Source organism: Triturus cristatus, chromosome 12 (assembly GCF_964204655.1).
Source record: "Triturus cristatus chromosome 12, aTriCri1.1, whole genome shotgun sequence".
Classification (NCBI taxonomy): Eukaryota; Metazoa; Chordata; class Amphibia; order Caudata; family Salamandridae; genus Triturus; species Triturus cristatus.
The window spans coordinates 10742008-10763525 of record NC_140595.1 but is presented as its reverse complement, the minus strand read 5'-3'; the positions used below and the strand labels follow the sequence as shown (position 1 = coordinate 10763525).

At 50.3% G+C, this 21518-nt stretch overlaps 1 protein-coding gene across 2 annotated transcripts in view; it reads right to left on the bottom strand.

Annotated features, from left to right (window-relative positions):
- The window catches only part of MED16 (mediator complex subunit 16), a 170407-nt gene that overhangs the window by 78303 nt on the left and 70586 nt on the right, over positions 1-21518 (bottom strand). The gene's annotated exons all lie outside the window — the stretch shown is intronic.

Sequence of the window (21518 nt, the reverse complement as noted above, 5' to 3'; positions counted from 1 at the left end):
AGGTAATTCTTCATGAGCAAGACATGGGTTTACAAGGTTTGCAGCTATGTGGTAATGAGGTACAGATCTTTTTAAATCCTGACAGCCTTTGCTGGGGATGATGAAAAACCCAATGGACCTGCTCTGTGAAATGGGACAATATCTGCAGTGGCAATAAAGTAGGCAGGCTCGGGGCTTTCAGCATTGGTAACAAAACTTTTTTCCTTCTTCTCAATGCTGTTCAGCATCAACAGCAGCAAAGCCAAGATGTTGTCTAACGCCTTCAAAGGTGAGTCCTATTGGCTTTGATGTTTTGCAGTGCGGATAAAACACATTTTAGACAGTGTTATGATGCAGCCATGGCTAATGCACTTTTTGTTTTCTTCTTCAGGGTTCCTTAGCTCTAGATGCATTACAGTTCCTTTTTTATTATTATTTTTAGCCAAGCTGTTAAACAGCATGGCTACAAAACATTTCCAAAGTCATCAAGTGCCCATGCTGCACAGAACAAAGAAAAGGCAAAGTGGAGCAGCACCCCCGTGCGTCTGGTGCAAGTCGCTTAATCTCCCCATGTGTGAAAATACCACAAAAAAAACGGACATTTGACAAAAAATCCTATCACATAAAGGAAGCAATGGCGCCCATGTCCATGTCTTAGTGAAAATAAGTTTGGAAGCAGATAACATCTATTGTCACAACTAAAGCAGATAACATCCGATTCCTCATCCAGCAAGACTCCCAAACCAGCATCATCAGCAAAATAGAAAGGGGGGGGGTTGGGGTATAACACACGGAGTTGACCATACACCATTACGAGAAACGAAGGGGTGAATAACCACACAAGAACACATGCCTCAAACCTAACATCACAATCATAAATGAAATGGGACTGCTTCATTAGAGTGTACAGAGGCAACCATGCGGCTGCCTGGAAGATCTCCAGCGGAGAGACTCCTGTGAGATGAGCGGAGTTACCAGCTGCGCTGTTGGTACAATGGTCACTAAATCATTCAGAGGAGACTTCCGTGCCTGTTCGTAACAAACAAGATACTTAACTTCGGTAACCCATTATCTGGTAGAGACAATATCTAGCTGCAGATTACTTACCTTTGACTTTCCCAGGCGTCGGACTGGATCCGGAAACTTTTGCATAGGCAGTACCCCTGCGCACCGTCGGATGGCTTCATTGGGTTCCGTGCTGTGTTGTCAATTATTTTCCACGACTTTTCACGCCAGGAGCACAGAGCCATGAAGCAAACTGACTAGTGTGTGTCAAAACTAGGGCCCTCAAAGGGGCACAGCCCTAGCCATAGACATATGTACGCAGAGTGGGGAGGAATGGGATGTCTCTGTAAGGAATATGCAACTAGATAGTGTCTCTCCCAGATAATGCGTTACCGAAGGGAAGTAACATGTTCATCTGACAGAGCCTTCTAGGTGCTGATTCCTTACCTTTGAATAGCTATCCAATCCATACCATCCTGGCAGTGGGTTGTGGACAAATGGGCTACACTAAAAAGTCCTGCAGGACCAAACAGGCAGGATGTGCGGACTGAACGTGTGCAGGGACGCCCAGGTTGCTGCCTGGCAGATGTCCAGGACTGGAACGCCACGAGTTAACACATTAGGTAGGAAAGAGGCTTGGGTGCGTAGCACCATCTTGCCGGAAATACCATAAGATGGGGAGGCTTGGATGATAAAGCCTGCGGCTCACTCACCCTCCGGGCGATTTTATCGCCTCTAGAAATGTCTTGATGGTAAGCAGCCGGAGGGGAAAATAGTGAAGTGGCTCAAAGGCAGCATACATGAAGTGAGATCCAGGTTCAGATCCCACTGAGGCATGATGAAGGGGAAACATATGTATAAACCCTTTCAGAAACCTATGTACAATAGCAGACTTAAACAAGGAGGGCTGGTCAGGCAGCCGTAGAAAAGCGGACAGAGGGTCAATAGACTTTTCTTTACAATATTTTTAAAAATGTAGCTGACGGCAGACGTATACCATTTTGGTGGAGGGCCACCTGGCCGCCAAGATAGCTTTTGACCTTCCTCTCGAAGTCTGTAAGGTTATCAACTCTCGCCGTTTAATCTCCACTCAAGGAGGCAGAGTTAACAGGTTCAGGTGGAGGACCTTCCCCTGCTGCTGCGACAGAAGATCCTCCTGACAGGGCAGCCTGATCGGAGGATTGATGCTCATTTGAAGAAGCTCGGGATACCACACTATCCATGCCCAGTTTGGAGCCACAAGAATGACTTGGGCCTGGTCGTTCTCGATCTTCTTGGGAACTCTGGACAGAAGCACAGCAGTTCTAAGCTCCACTCGCGACAAAAAGCGTCTACGAGCGATAGCCACCTTGGAAACTCCAACGCACGAAACTGCTGACATTGCACGTTCTCTTTGGAGGCAAACAGATCAAACTATGGCTCTCCCCATTGTTGGAAGAGTCCTTGTTCCACCCCCGAATGGAGACACCACTTGTGATACTCTAGGCATCAACGGCTGAGTTCGTCCGCCCTGGCGTTCAGAGAACCTGCCAGGTGTTGAACCACCAGGGATATACCCTGCTTTTCCAGCCATGTCCAGACACGCAGGGCCTCTTGATACAGGGTCCACGCTCCACCCGTCCTGCTTGTTGCAGTACAACATTGCAGTGGTGTTGTCCATCAACACTGTCAGATCTGTAGGGAGAGGGAGAGGAGTCTGCCTTTGACCCAATCAGGGTTCGTGAGCCACCACTGCAGCTCTTTTGCAGTTCCGCCTGAGATCTGGACCACATCGGAGAGATTCCCCTGATGCTGCACCCATTGGAACTTCAGGTCTCACTGCAGAGCCTGCATAAGCCATCAGGACATGATCTACCAACAGGATGCAGGAGGCTAAGAGGCCCAGCAGCCTCAGAGTCATTCTCACCGAAATCCAGAATAGAGGCTGAAACATTGGTATCATAACCGGACACACTGGACTCACTGCTCGGGGGGATAAGCCCGAAACTGCACTGTGTCCAGAATGATTCTGTTAAAAGGGAGCATCTGAGGAGTCAGGTGTGACTTCGGCACGTTTATAGTGAACCCCAGGAAGTCCACCGTAATCTGGAGGTGTGAGACGACAGTCTGGTGTGAGGCTGCCTTCAACAGCCAGCCGACGAGGCAGGGAAAGACTGAAACACCTAACCTGCGCAGATGAGCTGCGACCACCAGCATTACATTAGTGAACACCGAGAGGCGCTGGTAAGGCCAAAGGGTAGCACGGTAAACTGAAAGAGCTCAAAGCCTACCTTGAACCGCAGGTAACACTTGTGGGCAGGCAGGATGGGGATGCGAAAATAAGTATCCTGCAAGTTCAACGCTACCATCGAGTCTCCTTGGTCTATGGCAGACAAGACCTCAGCCAAAGTGAGTATCTTGAATTTCTCCTTTTTGAGGAAAGGACTGACGGTTCGGAGGTCTAGAAGAGGTCAAAGACCCTTGTTCTTTTTGGGTATCAGAAAGTAGCGGGAATAACAACCACTGCCTACTGTTGATATCGGAACCCTTTCTATTGCCCCCTTGGCCAGGAGAGCTGTAATTTCTGCTTGGAGCAAGAACAGATGACGCTCCGCCAGCCGCTCCTGAGATGGCAGTAAAGGAGGAGGGGAAAGACTGAAAAGGGAGAAACTATTCCGAATGATCTGCAAGCCCCATCTATTCAACGCTATGGACTGCCAGTGGAGGAGATGATGTTGGATAGTTTTGTAGAACCAAACTAGGAGGACTTTGAGGCTGCAGCTGTCAGGGGTTGGTAGTGGATGACCTCTGGCTACCACTCTCTCGGGGTCAGAATGTACTGCACCCACGTCCTTGCACAATTTGGAAAGACTGCACAGGACGGTGGCCGGGATATGGTTGGCGCAGTGGCGTGCCCCTTCCGTAGCCACGAAAGGGGCGAAAGGCAGACTGGGGGCGAAGTGTTACCGAGAGGCTGAAGGACTTACTACAGCGCAGAGTCTGCCTTATCTCCGAAAAGATGAGTCCCATAGAGGTTGGAGGGGATGGACCGGGCCTCCTCTAGGACCTGTGCCAGCGCTTGCGCACAGTTTCCCATAGGGTATGGTAATACCACCTCAATAGGCATGCAGTGTTCACCAACAGCAATGCCAGGCTGGCAGAAGAAAGCACCCACTTCCCCAGTGTGTCCAGCCTCTTGGATCACCTGTCCGGGGGAGCGGCAGGGAACGTGCCATGGGAAGTTAAGGCTTGGTTACCAAGCTTTCAGGGGTGGGGTATTGGCCAAGGAAACTAGGATTACCCAAAGCAGGACGATGGTGGGGGGAAATTGTCCTGTTCATAGGAGCCCCTGTGCTAGGCTTGGACCAAGTTCCTGAAAGTCAGTGCTTTGTTAAAGGGCAACAGGGGTTCGAATGAGGATGCCCCAGTCTGAAGCACTTCAGTCAAGTGGTTAGTCTTGACCGCCACCAAGGGAAGGTTGAGTTCAAGGACCTATACTGCCCTCTTCACCACCGTTGCATATGATCCTCCCTCCTCCGTAGCCACGGTAGGTGGAGAGAACATACCAGTACCTGGATAGGTGTCCAGTCCACTGTCCTCTCCTAGTTCCTCATACCAGTCCAAATTCTCATTAGGGGTGTAAAACTGTCATTCTAAAGGGTCCAGTAAACCCTCTCACTCTTCTCCCAAGTCTGTCTGCTCCACAAAATCCTCAGGCAACAACCTAGAACCAATGGGCTCCGTCAGCGCCAGAATCTACGTCGATTGATGCTGTTCTGACTGAGTTGGGGATGAGAATGGGGCTGACGCCGCTGGTGGGTGCCGGGAGCTCCGGGAGCTTCACCATCAGGACCGGCGCCGGAGAAGGTTGCATTGGCACGACCTGCACCGATTCAGACCCGGGATTGGATCCATGAGACACCACCGGAGCGGTTGGCGCAGAACCTGATGGCACCTCCCCCAGACCCTGCGGGGCCCGGAGGTGCGCTGGAGGGCTCCGCCCGTTCAAATACTCCGAGCCTGGCCTCAAAAACCTCTTTTATTTGAGCGGGGAGGCACAGAGTCGGACCTGGCAACGACTCTGCAGAACCGTGCATGAAAAGCTGATGTTCCCCACTCGTCTTGTCAATTCTCAACAGACGAAGTGAAGTCCAAATCCGTTTAGACTTCTTCTTCATCTTGTGCCTCCTCCCCGAGGGTCCCGAGGACCTCAAGTGTGACGAAGACTACTTGGGGCTCATCGAGTGGTCCCGCAACTTTCTCGATTGGGACTGAGACCACGTAGGAGTCACACTAGACGGCGTTGACTGCCGGGCTACAAGCAACTTTAGGGACCTCTCCCTCAAAGCTTTTGGTGCCATGGCCCGGCAGTCTGAACGCGACTTTTAATCGTGGTCGCGCTCGAGACACCATACGCGATAACTAACATGGCGCGGCAACTGCTGCCACGCGGCTTAAACCCTACCTTCCTGGATGACATCTCATGACACAAGAAAAAAATCCACAAAATGCGGAAAAAAGTCTGTCAAAAAGAGGCATAGGGGTAGCTCTCCTCCGGATCATCACTAACCTGTGCAATAAAAAATAGGAACTGGTGTACATGCAACTGGGTGGCGCCTATAAAGGTGACCGCAATGTCAAATCCGGCACCTACGCCACGTGGAACCGAACAAAGCCACTCGATGTCGCGCAGGGGTACTGATCATGCAAAAGTTTCCAGATCAAGTCTGATGCCTGGAAACTTCAAAGATAAGGAATCTGCAGCTAGAAGTCTCTATCAGATACAGATTTATACAGACGGCAATTGAGCTATAAATTGGCTGTTTTGTCTAAGTATAACTCTTTGCACTGCAAAAACAGATTTTAAAATTAGAGCTGTCAACATAAATATAAATATTCTGACTTCTTCCCAGGTTCAGTCAGCACAGGCTCTTGTCACTTAAAAAGATACAGATCGGTTTAGGCATCTTCATAGTCACCGGTATGAAAGAAAATGGATCAAAGGAGCTGAGAAGGAGCTTCTGGCTGGCAAAAGCCACCATGATTTTATAAGTTTTAAGCATCTTTCTAGCTGGTCCAGTACAGGAGAGATTGAAGTGGTGGACACTATATATCGAACTAATAAGAACCAAGACCCGGAAGGTTCTTCGCTGGCCCAGTGTCTCCGGTGTGCCCCCGCCCCTGGAAAACCTTTACTATGACTGGAATATTTTAAGATGCAGTCCCATAAAATAAAAATACACCCTAGGACTAACTAAGCATGTAACTGATTACTCATCTATCTGGTCAAAGCCAAATCAGGACTACCGGCAGCTCCTGATGGTAGCTGGACTCTCAGTGACTAAAGACTTTTGGACTGTATTCTTAACTAGACTGCTGACCAGAAACTAGGTCACCAGGATAGCACCAACAGAAGCACAAGGCCCACTTGGAGGGCTTTGCTGCACAGGATCTTAATTGTTTGGTGATGGGTTTTTGGGTACCTTAGTAAGGAGCCATGCCTTTTATTCCAACCTTGTTACCAGAATGGTCCCCAAAGCTGGACAAAGAGAACAGTTGGGGCCACAATAATAACAAAATTTGGGTCATCTCGACCCCAAAAGTGCTAACATTTGCTGATTGTTTGGGTCCATCCTTTAAACTGAAGTATGAACATTCAGGTTAATAAAGTTGTTTTTTAAAGCAAAGACCTGCAGGACATTGAGGTTACGGAGTGCTATTTACTTTGTCTAACTGAATCTTAAGTTTGTAAACCACGCCACCCTTTGAAATAAGTCTTGGCTGCTTGTCTGCTGCTACACTGAGTCAAGTATCACTAGGGAGTAACCTGGTTAACCAAGTGGAGTGCTAAGTTATTGTGCCTCTGGGCCAAGTGGTAAACAAAGTTACCTAAACAGCTCTGCGCAGTAAGCAAGAAAGAGAAATCATGACTCCAATGCACATTTCAGCAGAAATTTCATGGAAAACTAGTTTAACTTTTGTTTTTTGGCCGCAAATCCTTGGACACGATTAGTTAATTGTATGTAAGGACTTGATGCACTCGCTCAACGAGTTAAGAGTTTACACTGACGTTGACTCAATAAGTTTTCAAATCGTTCAACAATGAATCACAGGGTCGATGTGTAGCTGTTGACAGGTGCATTGGCTTTGCTGAATGGCCAGTTATCCAGGCAGATAAGCTTCTTTTATTTTACCAGGCGGGTGAATGCCAGAAGCCCAGTAACGCTGGCTATAAGCCACGATGGTTGTCCAAGTACTCCAGACAAGAAGTGGTAACAAGCCATCTGCACTGCACACTGCTTGTGCAGTGCAGATGGCTGCCCCAGTACTCCGGAAAAGGAGCAGTAACGGACACTTAGTGCTCTAGATAAGCAGCTATGAGGGTTGCCACAGTACTCCAGAAAAAGGTAACTGACCCTCACTGCTCTGGGTGTGCAGTGCTGAGGGATGGCCCAAACCTCCAGATAAAAAGCAGTAACTGGCCCCCAGTGCTCTGGGTATGCAGCGCTGAGGGATGCCCTGGCACTCCAGAAAAGCAGCAGTAACTGGCCCCCAGTGCTCTGGTTATGCAGCGCTGAGGGATGCCCTGGCACTCCAGAAAAGCAGCAGTAACTGGCCCCCAGTGCTCTGGTTATGCAGCGCTGAGGGATGCCCGGCACTCCAGAAAAGCAGCAGTAACTGGCCCCAAGTGCTCTAGGTGTGAAGCGCTGAGGGATGCCCCGAACCTCCAGAAAAGAAACACTAACAGGTCACTAGTGCTCTGGGTGCGCAGCGCTGAGGGAAGCCCGGCACTCCTGGAAAAGAAGCAGTACCTGGCCCCCACTGCTCTAGGTGTGAAGCACTGAGGGATGCCCGGCACTCCAGAAAAGAAGCAGTAACTGGCCCCCAGTGCTCTACGTGTGAAGCGCTGAGGGATGCCCCGGCCCTCCAGAAAAGAAACAATAACAGGTCCACAGAGCTCTGGGTGTGCAGCGATGAGGGATGCCCCGGCAGTCCAGAAAAGAAGAAGTAACTGGTCCTGAGTGCTCTGGGGGTGAAGCGCTGAGGGATACCCCGGCACTATAGAAAAGAAGTAGTAACTAGCCCCCAGTGCTCTGGGTGTGAAGCTGAGGAATACCCCGGCACTCCCGAAAAGAATCAATAACAGGTCACTAATGGTCTGGGTGTGCAGCACTGAGGGATGGCCCGGCACTCCAGAAAAGAAGCAGTAACTGGCCCCCAGTGCTCTGGGTGTGCAGTGCTGAGGGCTGCCCCAGCACTCCAGAAAAGAAGCAGTAACTGGCCCCCAGTGCTCTGGGTGTGCAGTGCTGAGGGCTGCCCCAGCACTCCAGAAAAGAAGCAGTAACTGGCCCCCAGTGCTCTGGGTGTGCAGTGCTGAGGGCTGCCCCAGCACTCCAGAAAAGAAGCAGTAACTGGCCCCAGTGCTCTGGGTGTGCAGTGCTGAGGGCTGCCCCAGCACTCCAGAAAAGAAGCAGTAACTGGCCCCCAGTGCGCTGGGTGTGCAGTGCTGAGGGCTGCCCCAGGACTCCAGAAAAGAAGCAGTAACTGGCCCCCAGTGCTCTGGGTGTGCAGTGCTGAGGGCTGCCCCAGCACTCCAGAAAAGAAGCAGTAACTGGCCCCCAGTGCTCTGGGTGTGCAGTGCTGAGGGCTGCCCCAGCACTCCAGAAAAGAAGCAGTAACTGGCCCCCAGTGCTCTGGGTGTGCAGTGCTGAGGGCTGCCCCAGCACTCCAGAAAAGAAGCAGTAACTGGCCCCCAGTGCTCTGGGTGTGCAGTTCTGAGGGCTGCCCCAGCACTCCAGAAAAGAAGCAGTAACTGGCCCCCAGTGCTCTGGGTGTGCAGTGCTGAGGGCTGCCCCAGCACTTCAGAAAAGAAGCAGTAACTAGCCCCCAGTGCTCTGGGTGTGCAGCTCTGAGAGCTGCCACAGTGCTCCAAAAAATAAGCAGTAGGACGGGCTCAGTGCTCTCTGTGTGCAGTGCTGAGGGATGTCCCAGTTCTCCAGAAAAAGTGTGCCAGTGCTCTGAGTTACCTGCACTGAGGGATGTCCCAGTTCTCCAGACAAGAAGCTGAAATAGGCCACCTTTGCTGTGAGTGGGGTCCCTGTAGGAAGCTGGCTCTTTATGTAATATATCAAAAGTGTGACATGCCGTGTAAAGAGTCCAGGGGATGCCTTACGAGTGGACAGGGGCTTGCTATGTAATTCCATAGTACTCTATTAGGGGGTAGTGAGGTCGAGCAGCCTTAGGCTTAGCAGAAGGAGTGCAAGTCATTTGCAAATACACATAACATTTTACAAATTACAACACGACTCAGGAAGGAGATCCACGCCACTTTATAAAAATAACAAGTACCTTTATATATGTTTAGGCATCAGATGAAAATCGTTCATGCAAGTACAATATTAAATATAAATTATTTTCACTTTAAAAAGTTGACATGGTGCAGTTTCCGAGTTCTGCAGACCGGCACAGTACAGCGACTTACAGGACCAATCTCCAGGAGTGAAGGTGAGTGGCGGGCAAGGCCTAAGGCAGCACCAACAGTACACCACCAGCGGCATGATGGCGTCCAGGTGTTGTTGCAGGGATTCTGCAGAGTCACAGAAATATGCTTGGGATTGTGGGAAATGAGTCGGCAAGGACTGAGTCATCCTATCACCTGAGTACCCATGAGCAAGGAAACCGACTAGCTATAGTGTCTCACTTGCCCTCCTACCTACTCACAGAGGAACAAGTAATGAGACATCCCAGGACACAACACTTCTGACTCTCTCAGGAATTGCCGTTGCAGGACAAACATTTTCTCTCGCACACTTGTACTAGTCCACAGTCTGACAGAGACACGATGAAAGTTTAAAATGTTTATTTTAACTATTGTGCTCTAGTATGCAGTATACGTGCCACAACAAATAAGAAAATGCCTAACACAAATACGGTGATCATAGCTATTACTCCGTAAATCATAAATGGAGCTGTCATTATATACGACAGTGTAGCCTAAGCTCCCTCCCCTTCTACAGAAGCAAAATGAATATATATCAGAAGATCTCTGGGTGTACATAGCAGACCCCGTACCTCAGTATACAAAGATGAAAGCTCTACATTCCAGATGTTGTCACGATCTTTTTCCTGGAAAGGTCCCTCTCCAAGTGTGTGTTACCTATCTGTGCATATCTTAATGACAGAAAGTATGCGTTCCCAAACAACATCTGCATTTGCGTGTTTGGTCTAGGTGCATCAGAACAGAATAACAAGGGGCATTGCTGTTCGACCTTGTCTACATGTTCAGACTAAATCCCAGGAAAAGAACAGAGCACAGAACAACAGTGTGTCTTGTGTGAAAGTAGACTGTGGCATAATACAAAATATATCTGTAAGGTAATGTGTGCAAAGCAGAGGACAGTCTGCAATGTGCTCACGCTAACATAGGGAAAACGAATATAGGCCTGCACGGGACGTATGACAGTGTACGGTGCAAAGCAGCGTCTGGAGCCCAATGCTTTTCGATGGGGATCGGTCACTGTAAAAAGAGGCTGGAGGCTCTGGCTAGGAAGTCAGTCAGGCTGAACCAGCCAGTGGGCTCAGGCCTTGCGATGCTTGGGGACGGAGGGACACCTTTAAACCTCTTCTCCAAGGCCCAGGGGGGACAGGTGCAGGGGTGTCCTTAGGCATCGGGTTTTCCCTTACCGGAACAGTTGCGGTTGAAGGGGCCTGCGTGCAGAGGCTGCAGGTGACATTTGGGAGTCCAGGAGTGATGAAACCACGATGGACTCAAGCTCTGGAGGTCTGGGGAACCTTGTTTGCATTGCTGGCCCACCCTGTAGATAAGCGCCCCTTTTTGCATGGTTACACCCACTTTTTGCCTGATATCTGATGCGCTTTGACTAAGTGTGCACTGGGTCCCTGCCAATCAGATTCCCATGGCCTGTGCTCTTTCCCAAAACTGTACCTTTGTTACCACAATTGGCACACCTCTGGCCCACATATAAGTCCCTTGTAAAAGGTACCAGTGGTACCAAGGGTCTTGTGACCAGAGGGCTGCAGCATGTATTATGCCACCCTCAGAGACCCCTCACCTAACACAAACACTGCCATTGCACACTGCCTGTGTGTTGTGGTGCAGATAACACCTAAAAGTCGACATGGCACACATCCCTTTGTGCCAGGCCCACAAACCACTGCCTGCGGCACAGTTAAGTCACCCCTCTAGCAGGCCTCACTGTCCTAAGGCAGTGTGCACTATACCACAGGTGAGGGCATAGCTGCCTAAGCAATGTGCTCCTACAGTGTCTAAGTCTATTCTTAGACACTGTAAGTGCAGTGAAGCCATAATGAGTTAATTAACAACTCCACAGCTCCATGATGGCTTTACTGAATGCTAAGAAGTTTCAGCACAATAAACCCACACTGATGCAGTGCTGGATTTATTACAAAATGCAGGGATGCCCCCTGAAAAACTACCAACTCCCTCGGGTCCAGCTGACTGTTCTGCACCAGCCTGCCACACACAGACCTGTTTCTAACTCCCTGAGGTGGGAGCCTTGTGCTCTTGTGGGTCAGAAACAAAGCCTGCTTGGGTTGAGGTGCTTCTCACCTACCCCCAAGCTGGAACCGCAATCGGGGCAGCGAGCCTCAAAGGCTTCCTACCCTCGGATATGCTAGCCAGGACCACTCCAGCTAGTGAAGATACCTGTGCCCCTGACTAAGCCTTTTGGTGGCAATGTTAGCTGGAAAATTAGTAGTCAGGAGAGTTGTGTCCCCTCTCATCCTTGACCACCCCTAAGGTGCTAAGTGATCTCCTCCTTAGAAAATCCTCCATGTTGGATGGAAGGATTTTAACCAGTTAGGTTAGGGGATGCCCCCTTCCCAAAGGAGGGGACATAATAAGGGTGTAGTCACCCTGAAAGGCAGGTAGCCCATGGGCTACCATCTGCCAGTACCTGTAATGCACCTAAATTCAGTATTTTGGGGCACCCCTGAACCTTGATCCTCAGATTCCTGCAACCTGAGAAGGAAAGGACAAAGGAAATGCCGTGCAGCCGAGCCTGAAGAGGAATACTAATTTGTCCCCAGCCCTATCGGCCTGTCACTTGCTCAAAGGCCTTGCGCAGAAGAAGACTCCTGTCTGGTGGCCAGCGACTACCAGAACCCAAGGAAGACTGCCCATGCTTCAACAAAGACCAGATCTCCCGGAGACAGTGGCCCTGCCCCGAAGAATCCAACTACAAGGACTCGGGATCCAGCTGAAACCGCCATCCCTGCCCAATCTGCACACGACATCCACGACCCGAGTCAGAGTGGCTCACCTGTCCAGTGAAGTCTCCACAGCGATCCTGATCTTGAATCCAATGTTGACTGATGTCTTCTGGACTCCACGAAGAAGCCTGCAGACTCATCTTGAAGGGTCCCCCTAACAGCGACCGGCTCCGGTAAAGTAAATCCAACACCAAAGGGAACACCTGCATCCTCGGCACCCCAACTTTGAGGAGCCCAGCCAACGGTGCCTGGCCCTCCTTCGACATCTCAACGTACCTGCTCAGCCAGTGGTCACCTTCGTCCAGCCTCCTTGTCCAGGCTTGCAGCCTCTTTGCGCAACCGAGATTCCCCTTTGAAAAACACTGGGTGCCCGATGCAGATTTGAACCCTGCACCCGGCCATCCCTGGACAGCTGGTGGTGAAAGGTTGGTGCTGCCTTGTGACCCCCTTGTGATTGTTTTAATCCCTGGGCCTGTGCCCTGAAACCATGGGTACCTACCTGCAAAACGCACCTCTTGTAGGTGCCGCCCAGTCTCCATTGACTAACTTTGGGCCCAGTGACCTCTGCACCCAGCAGCCCCAGTGCCGCTGGTGGTGCAGTAGCTTCCTTGATCTCACTCCGAAGACTGGATGTGTAAGTCGAGTATTTACCTGTAAATGCATATAACTGTTTTCCTCCCACAGGACTGCATTGCATTTCTTCCTAATTGCACTAAATGTCTATCATTTACATTTGCAAAGGTTGCTAATGTTTGATTGACATTGCCAAAGTATTTTTAATACTACAGTAAAGTATTTTTACTGCCTTTCGAACACAATACCTACTGCATTTGAAAAGTATTGCCATTCTTGAAACTGTTACTTACCTGCAACTGAGTTCCTCTTGGGTCAAAAATAAAATAACAAAGTAATAACGTTTTATACAAAACAATTAGTCATGGATTCAGTCTTTGAGTGTGTGTAATAATTTCTTGTCTGAGTGTGTAAAACAAAAGCTTAACACAGCCCTCTGATAAGCCTCATGCTCGACCACACTACCACAAATAGAGCTTTTAGTATTATATACTTAAGTTTCTGTAAACCTCTGGGGATCCACTGGACTCTGTGCACACTATACCTTACTTTGGTATAGTATATACAGAGCAGCCTTCCTACACCACCTCAACTCGGGCCGGAGGCAGCAGGTGCAGTGGTGGCTTCAGGTGTCAGGTTTTGACGTTTCCAGACCCCTTACCACTTCTCTTTTGGAGATTCTTGGGAAAAGGTCTGCTGTTCACAGGAGCTCTCGAGTCTTTTTTGAAGGCAGACAGTTCTCCCAAGGTTCTGAAGTCACAGCTGCAGGACGAGTCGACTTTGGTGCCGCATTTGACGAGGGATACAGACAGGCCGGCATGGTTGGTGCCAGGTCAGCTGCTTCTTCTCTGTTCTCAGCTCTTGCTGCTCTTCGGTGTCCTGTCTCTTATTAAGTCACCAGGATCTGCTTCTCTGGTGCCAGAGACTCCCCAAAATACTCACATTAGGGGTGTTAGGGGAGTATAGGGTAGTAGCCAATGGGCTACTGACCCTTAGGGTCACTACGCCCCCTATTTGACCTCTTCCTGTGGGAAGTGGGCATAACCCTGTCCCAGAATTCCTACGTATGCCATCCCAAAGATGGCTACTCCAGAAAAATTGTGTCACGTCTACCTGACTAGCTAATTTTACCACCTGTACAGGTGCCAAGGGGGTTCTGGCTGGGGGGTGCCTTTCTCTCCTGTGAGGGGAGCCAGATTTGCATTCCAAAGGCGGCAGCTGCTTTGATGCTCGCAGACCCAAGGAGGCTCATCAGCAGGTCATCCTGTGGGAGGGGGCGTTACACCCTCTGCCCGGACAGGCTATTGTTCTGGTTCTTCTGAGAGCAAAAGGCTCTCACCCTAGGAGGTCAGAACAGCGTCTTGAGTAGTAGGCTGGCAGAAACCAGTCAGCAACCACAACAGAGGGTGGTAGGTTTTCAGGGGGCACCTCTAAGGTGCCCTCTGAATGTATGTATCGGTAAATCCAACACTGGCATCAGTGTGGGTTTATCAATAAGAGATGTTTGATACCAAACATCTCTATTTTTAGTGAACCCATCATGTAGCTGGAGAACTCGTTTCAATCAGTGACCAGCACGTGTTTTGAAATGGCTTACGTAGTTGTGCTGGCAGTAATATTAACTGATCAGCACAGGGGCATATCTGCTCATGCAGGTATGCCCTCACATTGAATATTGAGCACCCTGCCTTAGGGCTGTTAGGTCTGCTGTAAGGATGACTTGCAAATATGACGTGCAGTGGTAGGGGACATGGCACACAGGGTTGTGTTACATGTCGGGTTTTCACTTTTGTCTGCACCGAGACACGCAGCTTGCAATGGCAGTCTTGACCCTGATCAAGGACACACGCTCTGCCCAGCAGCTCCGCGCCAACTTCCCTGCCGTCTAAGCCTCCTCTCCTCCTCCTGAGAGGGGTTTGAGCCCCCTGCAGGCCAGTCACCGCCTCCAAGTGGAATATTTATTTTCTGTGGGCCAGTTCGAATTTTTTGTGTCTGACTGTCTACTGTTGTGCTGATTCTACGGTTTTTTTCCTGCTTTCCCAATTCAGGCTTATCTGAATCTACTGTTTTTGTCCTGCTTTCCCTATTTCAGGCTTATCTCCCCGCTTCGTTTCCCGCCGCTGTGCACCTGCGGCCCCACCCCCTACGCTGCCCATCCTGCCTCCCAGCTGATCGTCCCTCCCCCCTCCCCTTCTTAATGGCGGCCGCTGCGAGGGAGCGCGAGTAAGTCCCCTGACCCTGGTCGAGGACACACTCTCTCCCCAGCAGCTCCGCGCCAACTTCCCTGCCTTCGAAGCCTCCTTTCCTCCTCCTGAGAGGGGTTTGAGCCCCCTGCTGGCCAGTCACCGCTGCCGAGTGGAATATTTAATCTCTGTGGGCTAGTTCGAATTTTTTGTGCCTGACTGTCTACTGTTGTGCTGATTCTACTGTTTTTTTCCTGCTTCCCTAATTCAGGCTTATTTTATTCTACTGTGCTGAATCTACTGTTTTTGTCCTGCTTTACCTATTTCAGGCTTATCTCCCCGCTTCGTTTACCGCCGCTCTGCACCTGCGCCCCGGACCCCTCCGCTGCCCATCCTGCCTCCCAGCTGATCGTCCCTCCCCCCACCCCTTCTTAATGGCGGCCACTGCGCGGACGCGCAGCAGGCGCGCCGCTGGTGCGCTGAAGGGGGGCCTAAGGCAAGCCCGTCTGCGTCCCGACCGCGGCCAGCACCAGGAACCCTGGTTCTCCAAGACCCCAGCGGTACGATTCCACCAACCTCCACGCACTCAATCCCGGAAGGCTCGCCGACTGCGAAACGTCCTCGCCAAACACCACCCACGGACAGTTCTCATGCAGATCCTGCCGCAGATCCTTCACCTACCACAATGCCCCACCAACCGCCGAAGGCCCTCCGGAGGCACAAACCGCCGAAACCCGGACATGCACCCTCCTCAACGTGCGCTCCGTACACCGACACACCGTAGAGATCTGGGACCTGATCGACACCCTCTCACCCGACGTCGCCTTCTTCACAGAAACCCGGACCAACGCCACCTCTGACCCCGACATCACCACTGCCATCCCCGACGTCTACAAAATCCAGAGGAAGGACTGCCTCCACCGCCCAGGAGGAGGACTCGCCATCACACACAAAACCCCCCTCCGACTCTCCACCTCCAACACAGAACACCTCCACTTCCAAATCCAGACCAGCCCCTTGGCCTGAGGTCCCCCGCATCCGCAAAAACAGAGCGGACGGGAGAGCCTTTTCCTACATCGCGACCAAGACCTGGAACAAGCTCACGGTGAACATCCGACGCTCCCCTACCCTGCTAACTTTCAGGAGGGAACTCAAGACCTGGCTCTTCGACTGATCCGGAGCTGCACCGCCCCCCCCCCCCTTCCCCTCCCAGCACCTTTAGACCCTCACGGGTGAGTAGCGCGCTTTATAAACCCCTGATTGATTGAACGTGCTTGGTGAGGGGTCCGTTCGGGTGGCACAATTCGAGCTGGGGCCATTAGGGGCCTTCTTTAGTATTTTAGGCCTTAGGTACCAGGGTGCCATTTACTAGGGACTAACAGAGGGTGCTAAATGTATTGTCAATTGGGGGAGACAATTGTACAGTTTGGGGCAAGAGCTCTGGCGACCTGGTTAGTTGGAACCCAGTGTACTTTCAGTCGAAATCACAACATTTACCAGGCATAAAGTGGGGGTGACCATGTCAAAAAGGGGCACTTTCCTACACTGCCTCAGTGCTCCAGACAAGAAGCATTAACTGTCTCCGAGTGTGCAGCTCTGAGGGATGCCCCAGCGATTCAGACAAGAAGCAGCAACAGGCCCCCTGAGGTCTGGGTGCGCATCACTCGTAGCTGCCTCACAGCAAGAATCCAGGCAAGAATCAGTAACAGTCTCCAAATGCGCCAAATATGTAGCTCTCAGGCATGCTCCAGTGATTCAGACAAGAAGCAGCAACAGGTGCCTATTGCTCTAGGTGTGCAGCACAGACGGTTGCCCAATACTCCAGACAGGAAGATTTAACAGCCCCCCCCCCCCCCCATGCCCTGGAACTCTTAGGGCTCCAAGAGTGTTGCGTCAACATTTTCTAAGGATGAGAAGCTTTAAAAGTGCTTATTGTCCTAAGCCTTGAGCTTCGAAGATTAGTTGGTACTCCAGGTGCTGTATCGCGCAGGTACCCAAAAGTCTAGGTTGTATGGTAGCCGTACACTGACAGGTGTCAGCAGCAAGCACCACTTGTGAAGCCGATGAGAGGAGCCTGGAAACGAAAGGGTGTGGAGCAATGTATGGGTTTCATCAAACAAGCCTAAGTGCTTTCAGCCCACGCATCCTCATTATGAAACCAAACATCAGAAGATGAGCCCTCTGGAGACCCCGAGCAGCTGTCTCAGCAGAAATAGCAGCAAGTGTGAGTTACCCTCAAAGAAGGATCAACCCTCGTCGTCAAATTGCTAGTTATATTAGCAGTGTCTAAAAGAACATATCCAACATCTTTTTTTTTTGTCCCATGACACGCTCGCTTAACCTCTTTATCCACATTATGCTAATGGGAGAAGCAAGTATGAAGGAAAAAACTACATAAGGGTATTACGGGAGGATGAAACAATGAGACGCTCGGAGAGGTTCCCTGTGCTCCAACTGTGGCATGTGTGCCGATTGGGCATGCTCCTACAGCCAACCAATCTGAGCTGCTGCCACTTCGTAAAGATGTAGTAAACAGAATCTCAAACCAGAAACATTTAACAGTGGCCCCATTTGTATCACATCCTCCTGACACCCACTGTGGGCTTGAAAGAAGAGGACTGGCCAACTGTTAAGGGCTTCTTGGTTTGTCTTGGGAACATAGCAAAGATGGAAGAACAATCTACTAACAAGTGTGCAAAGCTATTAGAACCAGTGTACTAAAAGGTGAAGTGAACATAGGATCACAGTCTCTGTTCACCCACCCTGAATAACAAGAGGGAATTCACATGGAACCATAGGTTTAAGCCAGGGAATTGAATATGCTACTTACCAGTATGCATCTGTTCTTGGCATGTAGGGCTGCTGACATTCATGCAGCAGTCTAAAAAAGAGTTTTGAGAACAGCCTGTCCTACAGCTGCCTGCTGTTTTGAGTGTACATCTACACAGTAGTGTTTGGTAAATGTATGTATAGTGGACCATGTGGCTGCTCTACATATTTCCTGTAAAGGAATGTTTCCTAGGAAAGCCATGGACGCCCCTAACTTTCGTGTTGAGTGGGCTCGTGGGGGAATCGTTAATGTGCGTTTAGCTTTTTGATAGCAAATTTGAATACATTTAACGATCCATCTGGCTATCCCTGCTTTGGAAATGGCGTTGCCCTTGTGTTGTGGAGAAAAGGCAACGAAAAGTTGTTTTGTTTCCCTAAAGTCCTTAGTTCTGTCTATATAGTACATGAGGGCCCTCTTTACATCTAGTGTATGGAGCATTCTCTCTGCGACATTTTGTGGACTTGGAAAGAAAACAGGCAGTTCAATAGTTTGATTCATGTGGAACTGGATATCACTTTGGGCATGAATTTGGGGTTGGTACGTAGTACAACTCGGTTTGTGTGAACCTGTATGAATGGCTCTTGAATGGTTAGTGCCTGGAGCTCACTAACTCTTCTTAACGAAGTGATTGCCACTAAGAAAGCTACTTTCCAGGTGAGGAATTGAATCTCACATGAATGGAGAGGTTCAAAGGGTTGACCCATTAGTCTGGTGAGGACCACATTGAGGTTCCACACCGGTGCCGGTGGGTGTCTTGGGGGAATTACTCGTTTAAGTCCCTCCAAGAAGGTTTTGATGGCAGGCACTCTGAATAAAGAGAGGTGCTGCCTGTGTTGAAGATAGGCTGCTATCGCGGTTAAATGGATATGTATGGAGTTGTATGCCAGATTGCATCGGTATAAGTGTAAGAGGTAACAGATGATGTTTTGAATGGATGCATCCAGCGGGTTAATGTCATTGTTGTTGCAGTAAATGACAAACCTCTTCCATTTAGCCGCATAGCAAGCTCTGGTAGTGGGTCTTCTGGCCTCCTTGATGATATCCATACAGTCAGGTGGCAGGTTTAGGTAGCCAAACTCTAAGACTTCAGGAGCCAGATTGCCAGGTTCAGCTGTTGCGGATCTGGGTGCTGAATTTCGCCATGGTTCTGCGTTAAGAGTGCGGGTTTGATCCGCAGCCTTTGATGCGGCACCACGGAAAGTTCTAGAAAGGTGGTGTACCATGGTTGGCGCGCCCATGTGGGAGCAACTAGGATGAGTGTCAGTGAGTGTTGTCGCAGTTTGCGTGCCACTAGCGGTATCAATGGCGCTGGGGGAAAAGCGTACGCAAATCTGCCGGACCAGTTCATCCATATTGCATTGCCCTGTGACTGCGGATGTGGGAACCTGGCGGCAAAGCTTTGGCATTTTGCGTTTTCGTTTGTGGCGAATAGGTCTATCTCTGGATGACCCCACTGTTGGAAGTACGGTTAGAGTACTGACGGATGTAGCTCCCACTAGTGCATCTGGTGGCTGTGTCTGCTGAGCAGATCCGCCATCTGGTTGTCCTTGCCGGGGAGGTGGTCCGCCATGAGGAATATGTTCCTCTGAATGGCCCACTTCCACATGCTCTGAGCCAGATGAGACAACTGTGGAGAGTGTGTTCCTCCCTGCTTCTGTATGTAGTACATGGCAGTCATGTTGTCCGTCCGGATCAACACGACTTTGTTGCACAAATGTACTTTGAAGGCCTTCATGGCTAGGAAGAATGCCATCAGTTCTAGAACGTTGATGTACATCTTCTTTTGTTGTGTCGTCCATAGTCCCTGCACTGTGTAAGTGAGTACATGAGCTCCCCAACCCTGGAGAGAGGCGTCCGCTGTCAGTATTATTTGTGGAACAGGCTCGTGGAACGGTCGGCCCTTGCAAAGGTTTTGTGGATTCCACCAATGCAGAGAGTTGTATGCCCGACCGCTCACCAACACTAGGTCTTTTAATTGTCCGTGAGCCTGATTCCATGGACGTGCCAAGCACTCCTGAAGCGGGCGCATATGTAGTCTTGCGTGCGGGACTATGAAAATGCAGGAGGCCATCATGCCTATCAACTGCATGAACACTCGCGCAGGAAGGGAGTGTTGAGGTTTGAACTTTGAGATCAGCAGTTGCATGCTGTTGATCCTCAGTAAATTTGGCTGAGCTGTGGCTGCCAGAGTGTTTATGGTCGCGCCCAGGTACTGTCGTACGTGTGCGGGTTGGAGATGTGATTTGGGGTAATTTAGTGAGAATCCCAGACTGTGAAGAAGGTGAATGGTGCGGGACATGTGGCTGGCACATTGCTGGGCTGACTTTGCCTGAACAAGCCAGTCGTCCAGGTAAGGGAAGACGTGAATGTGTTGTCTCCGTAGATGTGCAGCCACTGTTGCTAGGCACTTGGTAAAGACCCTGGGTGCTGTTGTTACTCCGAAGGGGAGAACTTTGAACTGATAGTGATGCCCCTGAATAGTGAACCTGAGATATTTCCTGTGTGAAGGGTGTATGGGTATGTGGAAATATGCATCTTTTAAGTCCAGTGTGGCTAGGAAGTCTCCCTGACTGAGGAGCGGTAGAACCTGCTGTAGGGTGAGCATATGGAAATGCTCTGAGAGAATGTATTGGTTGAGGGGTCCCAGGTCTAGTATAGGTCTGAGCGAACCGTCCTTTTTTGGGATTAAGAAGTACAGAGAGTACACCCCTGTCCCCTGTTGGTTGACGGGCACGACCTCTATTGCACCTTTTTGCAGCATACTTAGCACTTCCTGCTGTAATAATGCCAAGTGCTCTACGGACATAGGACGGTGCTTTGGCGGTATGTTGGGTGGAGTGGACGTTAATTCGAGACAGTAACCGTGCTGGATAATGTCCCTGACCCACCTGTCTGTGGTGATGGTTTTCCAGACTGGCAGGAACTGTTGTAGTCTCCCCCCGACAGGTGTTATGTGGTCGGGGGGCAGGGAGAGGGCGTCACTGTTTGTTTTTGGGGGAGGACCTGGTGTTGCCGTACCCACGTCCTCTGCCTTTGGTGCTGGATCCACGATATCCACCTCTGGTGGTTTTATCATAGTTACTTTGTGTGGCCCCTTTATTGTACTGCTGCTGTGACCCCTGACCTCTAGCTGCTCCTCTATTCCCGGGGCGACGAAAGGAGCCACTACGAAACTGCTGCGTTTGCAGAGCCCCCATTGATTTCGCAGTGTCAGTGTCTTTTTTAATTTTCTCGAGGGTAGTGTCAACTTCAGGGCCAAATAAATAGTCTGGGTTGACCGGTTGGTTTAAGATATTGTTCTGAATCTCAGCCTTGAAGCCTGAGATTCTCAACCATGCGTGCCTCCTCAACATGACGCTTGTGTTGATTGCCCTCGCCGCTGTGTCGGCTGCATCCAGTGCGCACTTGATGGATGCATTGGTAAGGAGTTGTCCCTCTCTGATAAGGAGCTCCGCTGCCTCTTTATATTCATCTGGCAAATGTTGTAAGAGTGATTCTAGCGTGTCGTAGTGGGACCTATCATAACGGGCCAGAAGTGCCTGTGTGTTGGCAATGCGCCAGATGTTTGCTGCTTGCGCTGCAATCCGTTTGCCTGATGTCTCCAGCACTTTGGACTCCTTGTCTGGGGGAGGAGCATCACCCGTTGTTTGTGAGTGGGCTCGTTTGCGAGCATTAGCAACAACCATGGAGTCTAAAGGTAACTGACTCCTAATGTA